Source organism: Spermophilus citellus (genome assembly GCF_964194105.1).
Source record: "Spermophilus citellus genome assembly, chromosome: 8".
Taxonomy (NCBI): Eukaryota; Metazoa; Chordata; class Mammalia; order Rodentia; family Sciuridae; genus Spermophilus; species Spermophilus citellus.
The window spans coordinates 26206294-26218183 of record NC_138189.1 but is presented as its reverse complement, the minus strand read 5'-3'; positions in this window follow the sequence as shown (position 1 = coordinate 26218183).

The following is an 11890-nucleotide window of genomic DNA, read 5'->3' as shown; positions in this document are numbered from 1 at the left end:
TAATGGTATGGTAGCCCAGAGAAAGGTTATAATAATAACTGAGAAATAAGAGAAGTCATATAAATAGGAGAAGAGAAACAATTTAAAATATACTGAAACATGAGAGTATACTTGTATGGTTAAGAGTGAATTTTGTGTCAAACTCTGGTGGAATTTGTTGGAATAGCTTACCAAGTCTTTGATCAAGGTTACTAGCAAAGTGGTAAAAATAAGAGGACATATTGAGGATTACACTGGATATATTTGGAGGTAGAGCCAAAAAGATTTATGGTTGGATTAAATATTTGATGTAAAAATAAGCCACACAAAAAAGTCATTTTTTTAATATAAAAAAGACTGATCAGGTTTTCTGTCGGTGTTTCTTTTGTGGAAGAGAATTTGGCAGGAATAAAGAGTTAGATTTTACAACATATATTAGGCAGCCAGGCAAAGGTTTCAATTCATTACTTGGGTATTAGATGGTTTGTGTGATTAGATGGCAGAGGTTTGGTAATTTAAATCCAGATGTCAGTAACAAATAAATTTAATATTAAGCCATGACATTAACTAGAAGAGAGAGTAGAGAGAGGCAATAGAAACCTCAAGATTGAGCTGGGCATAATGGTGCACGCATGTAATCCCACTGGCTCAGGAGGCTGAGACAGGAGAATCGAGAGTTCAAAGCCAACCTTGTCAATGACAAGGTACAAAACAACTTAGTGAAACCCTGGCTCTAAATAAAATACTAAAAAAATAAGGCTGGGGATGTGGCTCAGTGGTTGAATGCCCCTGAGTTCAATCTCTGGTACCCACCTACCTCCCCCAAAAAGAAAAGATACCCAAAGATTGAAGTGTGAATCATTCTCAATTTTAGAACTTGGGGAAATTTTAACTAAAAAAGAGAAGGAGTTTCAAGAAAAAAAGAAAATGATACAGGAAGAGAAGGACCAAGAAACAGTACTATCTATAAATAGTTACTATAAAAGTCTTTCAAGATAAAGAGAATTATCATGTTTCAAGTGCTTCTGATGGTATAGCTAGTGAAGACTAAAATTTTTTTTATTGGTTGTTCACAACATTACAAAGCTCTTGACATATCATATTTCATACATTAGATTGAAGTGGGTTATGAACCCCCAATTTTACCCCAAATGCAGATTGCAGAATCACGTCGGTTACACATCCACAATTTTACATAATGCCCTATTAGTAATTGTTGTATTCTGCTACCTTTCCTATCCCCTACTATCCCCCTCGCCTCCCCTCCCATCTTCTCTCTCTACCCCATCTACTGTAATTCATTTCTCTCCTTGTTTATTTTCACATTCCCCTCACAACCTCTTATATGTAATTTTGTATAGCAATGAGGGTCTCCCTTCATTTCCATGCAATTTCCCTTTTCTCTCCCTTTCCCTCCCATCTCATGTCTTTGTTTAATGTTAATCTTTTCTTCCTGCTCTTCCTCCCTGCTCTGTTCATAGTTGCTCTCATTATATCAAAGAAGACATTTGGTATTTGTTTTTTAGGGATTGGCTAGCTTCACTAAGCATAATCTGCTCTAGTGCCATCCATTTCCCTGCAAATTCTATGATTTTGTCATTTTTTATTGCTGCATAGTACTCCATTGTGTATAGATGCCACATTTTTTTTATCCATTCATCTATTGAAGGGCATCTGGGTTGGTTCCACAGTCTAGCTATTGTGAATTGTGCTGCTATGAACATTGATGTGGCAGTATCCCTGTAGCATGCTCTTTTAAGGTCTTCAGGGAATAGTCCGAGAAGGGCAATAGCAGGGTCAAATGGTGGTTCCATTCCCATCTTTCCCAGGAATCTCCAAACTGCTTTCCAAATTGGCCGCACCAATTTGCAGTCCCACCAGCAATGTACAAGTGTACCCTTTTCTCCACATCCTCGCCAGCACTTGTTGTTGTTTGACTTCATAGTGGCTGCCAATCTTACTGGAGTGAGATGGTATCTTAGGGTGTTTTTTTTTTTTTTTTTTTTTTTTTTTTTTTTTTTTTTTTATTGATTATTTATCGCATTACATAGTTCATGATATATCATCTTTCATACATTAGACTCAAATTGTGCTTTGAACTCCCATTTTCACCCCAAATACAGATTGCAGAATCACATCTGTTACATATTCGCATTTTTACATAATGCCATATTAGTGACTGTTGTATTCTGCTACCTTTCCTATCCCCTACTATCCCCCCTCCCCTCCCCTGCCCTCCCATCTTCCCTCTCTACCTCCCCTGCTGTTGTTCAATTCTCTCCCTTTTTTTTTCCCTCCCCCTTGCCCCTCATAACCTCTTATAATTTTATGTATCCTTGAAGGTCTCCTACCATTTCCATATGCTTTCCCTTCTCTCTCCGTTTCTCTCCCCCGATTCGTCTTTGTTTACTGTAGTCTTTTCCTCATGCTCTTTCTTCATGTTCTGTTCTTAGTTTTTCTCTTTATATCAAAGCAGACATTTGGCATTTGTTTTTTAGGGCTTGGCTAGCTTCGCTTAGCATAATCTGCTCTAATGCCATCCATTTCTCTGCAAATTCTATGATTTTGTCATTTCTTAGTGCTGCATAATACTCCATTGTGTATAGATGCCACATTTTTTTATCCATTCATCAATTGAAGGGCATCTAGGTTGGTTCCACAGTCTAGCTATTGTGAATTGTGCCGCTATAATCATTGATGTGGCCGTATCCCTATAGTGCGCTCTTTTAAGGTCCTCAGGGAATAGTCCGAGAAGTGCGATAGCTGGGTCAAATGGTGGTTCCATTCCCAGCTTTCCCAGGAATCTCCATACTGCTTTCCAAATTGGCCTCACCATTTTGCAGTCCCACCAGCAGTGTACAAGTGTACCCTTTTCCCCACATCCCCGCCAACATTTGTTGTTGTTTGACTTCATAGTGGCTGCCAATCTTACTGGAGTGAGATGGTATCTTAGGGTGGTTTTGATTTGCATTTCTCTGATTGCTAGAGATGGTGAGCATTTTTTCATGTACTTGTTGATTGATTGTATGTCCTCCTCTGAGAAGTGTCTGTTGAGGTCCTTGGCCCATTTGTTAATTGGGTTATTTGTTATCTTATTGTTTAATTTTTTGAGTTCTTTGTACATTCTGGATATTAGGGCTCTATCGGAGGTGTGGGGGGTAAAGATTTGTTCCCAGGATGTAGGCTCTCTATTTACCTCTTTTATTGTTTCTCTTGCTGAGAAAAAACTTTTTAGTTTAATTAAGTCCCATTTGTTTATTCTTGTTGTTAACTCTTGGGCTATGGGTGTCCTATTGAGGAATTTGGAGCCTGACCCCACAATTTGTAGATCGTAGCCAACTTTTTCTTCTATCAGACGCAGTGTCTCTGATTTGATACCTAGCTCCCTGATCCATTTTGAGTTAATTTTTGTGGATGGCGAGAGAAAGGGATTCAATTTCATTTTGTTGCATATGGATTTCCAATTTTCCCAGCACCATTTGTTGAAAATGCTATCCTTCCTCCATTGCATGCTTTTAGCCCCTTTATCAAATATAAGATAGTTGTAACTTTGTGGATTAGTCTCTGTGTCTTCTATTCTGTACCATTGGTCTACCCACCTGTTTTGGTACCAGTACCATGCTGTTTTTGTTACTATTGCTTTGTAGTACAGTTTGACCTCTGGTATCGCTATGCCTCCAGATTCACACTTCCTGCTTAGAATTGCTTTTGCTATTCTGGGTCTTTTGTTTTTCCATATGAATTTCATGATTGCTTTGTCTATTTCTACAAGAAATGCCATTGGGATTTTGATTGGCATCGCATTAAACCTGTAGAGAAGTTTGGGTAATATCGCCATTTTGACGATGTTAGTTCTGCCTATCCATGAACAGGGTACATTTTTCCATCTTCTGAGATCTTCTTCTATCTCTCTCTTTATGGTTCTGTAGTTTTCATTGTATAAATCTTTCACCGCTTTTGTTAGGTTGATTCCCAAGTATCTTATTTTCTTTGAGGATATTGTGAATGGAGTGGTTTTCCTTATTTCCATTTCCGAGGTTTTGTTGCTGATATACAAGAATGCCTTTGATTTATGCGTGTTGATTTTATACCCTGCCACTTTGCTGAATTCATTTATTAACTCTAGCAGCTTCTTTGTAGACTCTTTTGGGTCTGTTAAGTATATTATCATGTCATCCGCAAATAGCGATAGTTTAATTTCTTCTTTTCCTATTTTTATGCCTTTAATTTCTTTTGTCTGTCTAATTGCTCTGGCTAGTACTTCGAGAACTAAATTGAATAGAAGTGGTGATAGAGGGCATCCCTGTCTTGTTCCAGATTTTAGAGGAAATGCCTTCAGTTTTTCTCCGTTTAGGATGATGCTAGCCTGAGGTTTAGCATATACAGCTTTTACAATGTTGAGGTAAGTTCCTGTTATCCCTAGTTTTTCTAGTGTTTTGAACATAAAGGGATGCTGTACTTTGTCAAATGCTTTTTCTGCATCCATCGAGATGATCATGTGGTTCTTGTCTTTAAGTCTATTGATGTGGTGAATAGCATTTATTGATTTCCGTATATTAAACCATCCTTGCATCCCAGGAATGAATCCTACTTGATCATGGTGCACAAGTTTTCTGATATGTTTTTGTATTCGATTCGCCAGAATTTTATTGAGAATTTTTGCATCCAAGTTCATTAGAGATATTGGTCTGTAGTTTTCTTTCTTTGAAGTATCTTTGTCTGGTTTTGGGATCAAAGTGATGTTGGCCTCATAGAATGAATTTGGAAGAGCTCCTTCTTTTTCTATTTCTTGAAATAGCTTGAAAAGTATTGGTATTAATTCTTCTTTGAAGGTTTTGTAGAACTCCGCTGTATAGCCATCTGGTCCAGGGCTTTTCTTAGTTGGTAGTCTTTTGATGGCTTCTTCTATTTCTTCTTTTGTTATTGGTCTGTTTAAATTGTGTGTGTCTTCCTGTCTCAATCTGGGCAAATCATATGCCTTAAGAAATTTATCGATATCTTCATTATCTTCTATTTTATTGGAATATAGGGTTTCAAAATACTTTCTAATTATCTTCTGTATTTCTGTAGTGTCTGTTGTGATATTGCCTTTTTCATCCCGTATGTTAGTAATTTGAGTTCTCTCTCTTCTTCTTTTCGTTAGCATGGCTAAGGGCTTGTCTATCTTATTTATTTTTTCAAAGAACCAACTTTTAGTTTTATCTATCTTTTCAATGGTTTCTTTTGTTTCAATTTCGTTGATTTCTGCTCTAATTTTAATTATTTCTTGTCTTCTACTATATTTGCTGTTGTTTTGCTCTTCCTTTTCTAGGTTTTTGAGGTGTTGTGTGAGTTCATTTATCTGTTGGTTTTTTCTTTTTTTGAGGTAAGAACTCCAAGAAATGAATTTCCCTCTTAAAACTGCTTTCATTGTGTCCCATAGATTCTGGTATGTTGTGTCTGTGTTGTCATTTGACTCTAAGAATTTTTTCATCTCCTCCTTTATGTCTTCTACAACCCATTGATCATTCAATAATATATTGTTCATTTTCCATGTGATGTATGATTTTTCCTTCCTTCTTTTATCATTGATTTCCAATTTCATTCCATTATGGTCAGATATGGTGCATGGTATTATCTCCACACCCTTATAATTACTAAGAGTTGCCTTATGGCATAATATATGGTCTATCTTTGAGTAGGATCCATGTGCTGCTGAGAAGAACGTGTATCCACTTGATGATGGTTGATATATTCTATATATGTCGGTTAAGTCTAGGTTATTGATTGTGCTGTTGAGTTCTATAGTTTCTTTATTCAGCTTTTGTCTAGAGGATCTGTCTAATGGCGAGAGCGGTGTGTTGAAGTCACCCATAATTATTGTGTTGTGGTCTATTTGACTCTTGAACTTGAGGAGAGTTTGTTTTATGAACGTTGCAGCTCCATTGTTTGGTGCATACAAATTGATGATTGTTATGTCTTGTTGGTGGATGGTTCCTTTTAACAGTATATAGTGACCTTCTTTATCCTTCTTGATTAACTTAGGTTTGAAGTTGATTTTATTCGATATGAGTATGGCCACTCCTGCTTGCTTCCGAGGGCCATATGAGTGGTATGATTTTTCCCAACCTTTTACCTTCAGCCTGTGTATATCTTTTCCTATCATATGAGTCTCCTGAAGGCAGCATATTGTTGGATTTGTTTTTTTGATCCAGGTTACTAGCCTATGTCTCTTGATTGGTGAATTTAGGCCATTAACATTTAAGGTTACAATTGAGATATGATTTGTATTTCCAGTCATGCTTCTTTATTTATTTATTTTAGTTTGGCTAGTTTTGCTTTTTGGTTGTTTTCCTCCCCCTTTACTGAGATACCTCCTGCTGTTAGTTTTGGGCACTATTTATCAAATCCTCTTCTTGTAGTGTTTTGTTCAAAATGCTTTGCAGAGCTGGTTTTCTTGCTGCAAATTCTTTTAGCTTTTGTTTATCATGAAAGATTTTAATTTCATTGTCAAATTTGAAGCTCAATTTTGCTGGATATAGTATTCTTGGTTGGAATCCATTATTTTTCAGCGTTTGAAATACATTATTCCAGGATCTTCTCGCTTTCAAAGTTTGTGATGAGAAATCGGTCGTTAACCTAATTGGTTTACCCCTGAAAGTAATCTGCCTCTTTTCTCTCGTAGCTTTTAATATTCTCTCCTTGTTCTGTACGTTGGCTATCTTCACAATTATATGTCTTGGGGTTGGTCTATTATGGTTTTGAATGTTTGGGGTCCTGTAGGCTTCCAGGATTTGGCACTCCATTCCATCTTTCATCTCTGGGAAGTTTTCTAGAATTATTTCATTTAATATGTTGTCCATTCCTTTGGTTTGAAACTCTGTGCCTTCTTCTATCCCTATGACTCTCAGATTTGGTTTTTTTATGACATCCCATAACTCTTGAATAGATTGTTCATGGGATTTAAGCATCTTTTCTGTGTTGACTATATTCTTTTCAAGTTGATAAACCTTGTCTTCATTATCTGATGTTCTGACTTCTACTTGATCTAGTCTATTTGTAATATTCTCGTTTGAGTTTTTAATTTGGTTTATAGTTTCCTGCAATTCTAGGATTATTGTTTGATTTTTTTTTAAGATCTCTATCTCCTGGTAGATCTCGTTCTTTGCCATTTGAATTTGTTTGTTTAATTCATTTTCAAAATATACTTTTATTTCTTGGACTTGCTGTCTCATGTCTTCTCTAATATTCCTTTCCATTCGAGTTAGGTATCCCCTGAGTTCTTTCCATATCCCTGTTTCTGAAGTTTCTATGTCCTCTTGTAGAATTGAGTTGTCTTGCATTGTTTGAAATCCTTTTTTCCCTTGTTTTCTCATGTTGTCCACGTTACTTTCCAGTTCTTTTTGATTGTCGTGTTTCTGCTCTCTTCTATAGATTTGTTTTGTTTCTGTATTACTCTGATGTCTCTCCTTTGTGTTGTTGAACTATGCCTGCTAACGTGGGTTCTGCTGGGAAGGAATTCCGACGTCCGAGCTCCAGTGACGACACTACTCTGCTATGCCGTGCCCCAGTCTCCTTGCCGGGGTGCCTCTTAGGGTGGTTTTGATTTGCATTTCTCTGACTGCTAGAGATGGTGAGCATTTTTTCATGTACTTGTTGATTGATTGTATATCCTCCTCTGAGAAGTGTCTGTTCAGGTCCTTGGCCCATTTGTTGATTGGGTTATTTGTTATCTTATTGTCTAATTTTTTGAGTTCTTTGTATACTCTGGATATTAGGGCTCTATCTGAAGTGTGAGGAGTAAAAATTTGTTCCCAGGATGTAGGCTCCCTATTTACCTCTCTTATTGTTTCTATTAAATTATCACTATTTGCAGATGAAGACTAAAATTTGACCATGGCATTTAAAGCATCAACATTACTAATGACATTAGCAGAAGTTGTTCAAATGTAGAAACAGGGACAGCAATCTGAATGAAATACATGATAAGAAAAGGCATCAGAGTCAGCAAATCTTGACTACAGTTTTGAAAAGTTTTCTATTAGGAACAAAAGCAGATTAGCAACTGGTAAGAGACATGAGGTAATACAAGTTTCTTTTATTCATCAAGACATAAGAAAATAAGGTATGTTTGTATGTATTGAAAAATAGATTGATGATGGAACACAGGAAGTGGTTTATTAGAGCACAGCATTTAGTAAGCTGAGGCCATGTGTGATTCAATGTCCTAGCATAGGGATTTGCTTCATGATCACAGAGAACTCACATGTGACCACAGAAAGATGGTGATAGGTATAAGAAAAAACAAGTAGGTAGATGACATGCAAGTTCTCCTTTGATTGTTTCTGTTTACTAGTGAGATGGGGGATACAATCATGAGCTAAATGTTAGAATGTGGAAATATATACTAGAATTTTGAGGAAAGGGAAAAAAGTAATAAAATAGTCATCCAGAAAAATGGCAGAAGAACTGGTTCAAGGGCTATAAAGCAGTAAGAGTACCTTTCAGACCAATATTAGTGGATGTCTAGTGAGATCAGCCTTTTTGTATTTTAACAATCATATTTAGCTATGCTGGCCCTCGTAACACAAGTGAAAACATCTAATAGTGATGATCATGCAGGCATGATGAAGCAAGATTGGTGTGAAAATTTCCAGATTGTATATACTGGAGTTATAATAATAGAAGACCATTGTAGCCATAGAGACAGAAGGGAAAGAGAACATGAATTACTTAAAAGGAGGCAAAATGTCAGTGATCAAGATTTTGGAGTTGAAAAATGTTAACATTCAGTGTGAAATAAGAAAGAGTAAATATAAAAGGAATGGAGATATTGTCAGGAATGGTATGCATGAAATTAACATTAACAATTATTGAAAATTATGTAGATTGGAAATTATATGTTCCAGTGAAGGCTGTGTTATTTAATATGGTAGCCACTAGCCATGTAACTACTTCAATAAAAAAATAAGTAAAATGAAATAAAATTAAAAATCCAGTTTTGCAGTTGCATGAACACATTTCAAATGTTCTGTTTCAATATGTGGTTAATATGTCCATAATACTGAACAGTGAAAACATAGAACAGAAACTTATTTGTTTCTTTTATTACTTATTTGTTTCTTTTATTTACTTATTTACTTAATGGTGCTGGGGATTAAACCATGACTTCACATATGCTAGGCAAATGCTATACCACTGAGCCAAATCACAGCACTGAATAGAAACTTTTTATTCACACTTGTTGGTATGGTGGCAACATGGAAGCAATCTACTAAAGTAAAATCAAAATAAATGGTCACATTTTTTTTAAACACCAGGTATTTTTAAAAAGAAGTAACAGAAGCCTTGAAATGACAATGAAGAGATTGGTGGACCTCAATTATCCCTTTTTACCCAGAAATAGATAAAAGAAGACCCGGTACAGAGGGGCATAGCAGAAGCTATAGTCTTAGCAGACTTTGGTTAATGAGAAAGGTGAAATGATCCTTTATAAAAGAAGTTGAGAATACAGGACATTTTTCTGATGAAGGCAAATTTTAAGTGCTCAGGAAATTAATAAAATTGGGAGGAGTCACAGTGATGGTTTTGAAGGTCCTGGAAATACAGGGAGAAGGGGATTAACTAAAGAGATACCAGAGTTTGGAGGAAAAGAAATGGCTAGAATGTCTAATCATTTTATGGTAACTAAGGTAAATCTAGGATATGTTTGGACTTCTTTCAATGGTGCACTGCAGTCAGCTGATACTGGCTTCTGAGAACTGACTGTGCATGTCTTTCTAATTCATGTTCAATTTGGTCGTATTGGTAGATGAAAATTAACCATGATTGTGGTTTTTATACCATGGCTCTTAGAAAAAGCATGGATGAGATCATTTTTTCTTGTTTATGAGAACTAGTTTACCAGAATATCAATTTATTACTTATGTTGCTTTTCAAATTATGAAGACTATGATGCTTGGGAAAGAGAGTAAAGACTGTGTATATTCAAAAGTAGTATACAAAAGTCATTCTAAGATAGGTACTGGGGCCAGTCTTAGTGGAATACATAATTGCTTTAGATAACTTTAGTGACAGAATAGGAACACTGAAAGTACTTATGAACACAGGTTGTATTAATACTTGGGTAGGGAAGTTCTTCAGATGATGAAGGACTAGATATAATCCTAATGAAGTTTTTCTAAGGGAACAAATATCCACTGACATTTTAAAGCAATATGTAGAATATTCATATTTGAATATTAGAAACTATTTTGCAATACTAATAAAAAAGGAAAAAGTTATAATTCTTTTTTTTTTCAGTACCAAGGATTGAATTCAGGGGTCTTAACCACTGAGCCACATCCCCAGATGCTCTTATATTTCATTTAGAGACAGGATTTCACTGAGTTGCTTAGGGCTTCACTAAATTTCTGAGACCAGTTTTGAACTTGTGATCCACCTGGCTGAGTTTACCAAGTCACTGGGATTACAGGTGTGCACCACTGTGCCTGGTTTATAAATCTTTTTACATTGAAAATATTTATAATTTGTAATGTCAGAAAAATTCAGTTATATCTGTGTTGATGCAGATATTTTTCATTTAAAAATAATGCAAATATTGGCCAAGATAACATGATTTATGTTCATTTCTTAAGTGTCCAAGTATAAGGGAACAAATAGAATTATCTGTAATCACATGTTGGCTACATGACATTTGCTTTTCCCCAGAAATTAGTCAAATCCCAGTCCAAATTTTTATTGAAAGAGATATTTATTATATAAACTCTAATATTATTTCTTATTCTTTTCTCAATCTTGACCTCCACCAATCATCAATCACAGGGAACAAAACAAAGCATGATAAAATTTGGGGGAGTGTAGTTTTTGATACTTATTCTTTCAAAAGTCCCTGTACTTTCTTTAACAAACAAGTATCTGCAGCAACAGAAAGAGGACAAAGAAGATCCTTGAAGAGTTAACTGACAATTAACTGGTCAGTTAGGAGCATGGAGGATGCACACCTATAATCTCAGTTATGGGGAAAGATGAGGCAGGAGGATCTGAGTTTGAGGACAGCCTCAGAACTTAACAAGAATTGTCTCAAAATAAAGTAGAAAGAACTGGAGGTGTATCTCATATAAAATGCTTGACTTGTATGTGTGAGTCACTGGGTTCATTATTCAGTACTGAAAAAAAAAGTTAGCTGATTAAAATAAATGGCAGAGGTACACAATCAAAAGTTTTCTGCCTGTCAGAGTTTCTTCAATTTGTTTAAATATTGAGTTTGTTTTTATTTTTTTTGTGACCCAATAGTATCAACCTTCTGCAGACTTAACATATTTATATCTCCATCCAAATCCATTTGGACTCATTTTGAGTTAAGGAATCTCCCTATTTTAATTATTTCTCTATTTTTACTAACTTTATAATAGGCCTTTTACAATTTCTAGTTATCCCCTAAAAATACTTGTTATTATTTATTCCTTTATTCTCTTTTCTTTGTATTTCTAATTTTAATTATCATATTTTTTTCAAAAAGTCCTGTTACATGAACTTTTTTAAATCATCAAGAGCAAAGGAACATAAACAATAGCAAAAGAAAAACAACAATTTGAGGTCAGCAGAGTAAAATATGTATAATAAAGAGAAGAATAATATAGCCTCCATGTACAGAGTATATAAAAGTTGCTAGGAATGATGGGGTTGCCAAATGGAGAACTGGGAAATGTATCTACAAAAACAATTCCCAAAAGAAAGAATATAAATTATATCCTGTACATTCTCAATATGTTCATGATAGCTTACATTATGATAGATTTTGAACTGGGTCCTATGGACATAATGATAAAGAGAAACAGAATCCCCTGTTTTCATGAAATTTTTAGTCTAACAAAGAAGACAACATTAAACAAACAATTGCTACATTATTTAAATGCCCTCATGGATATAA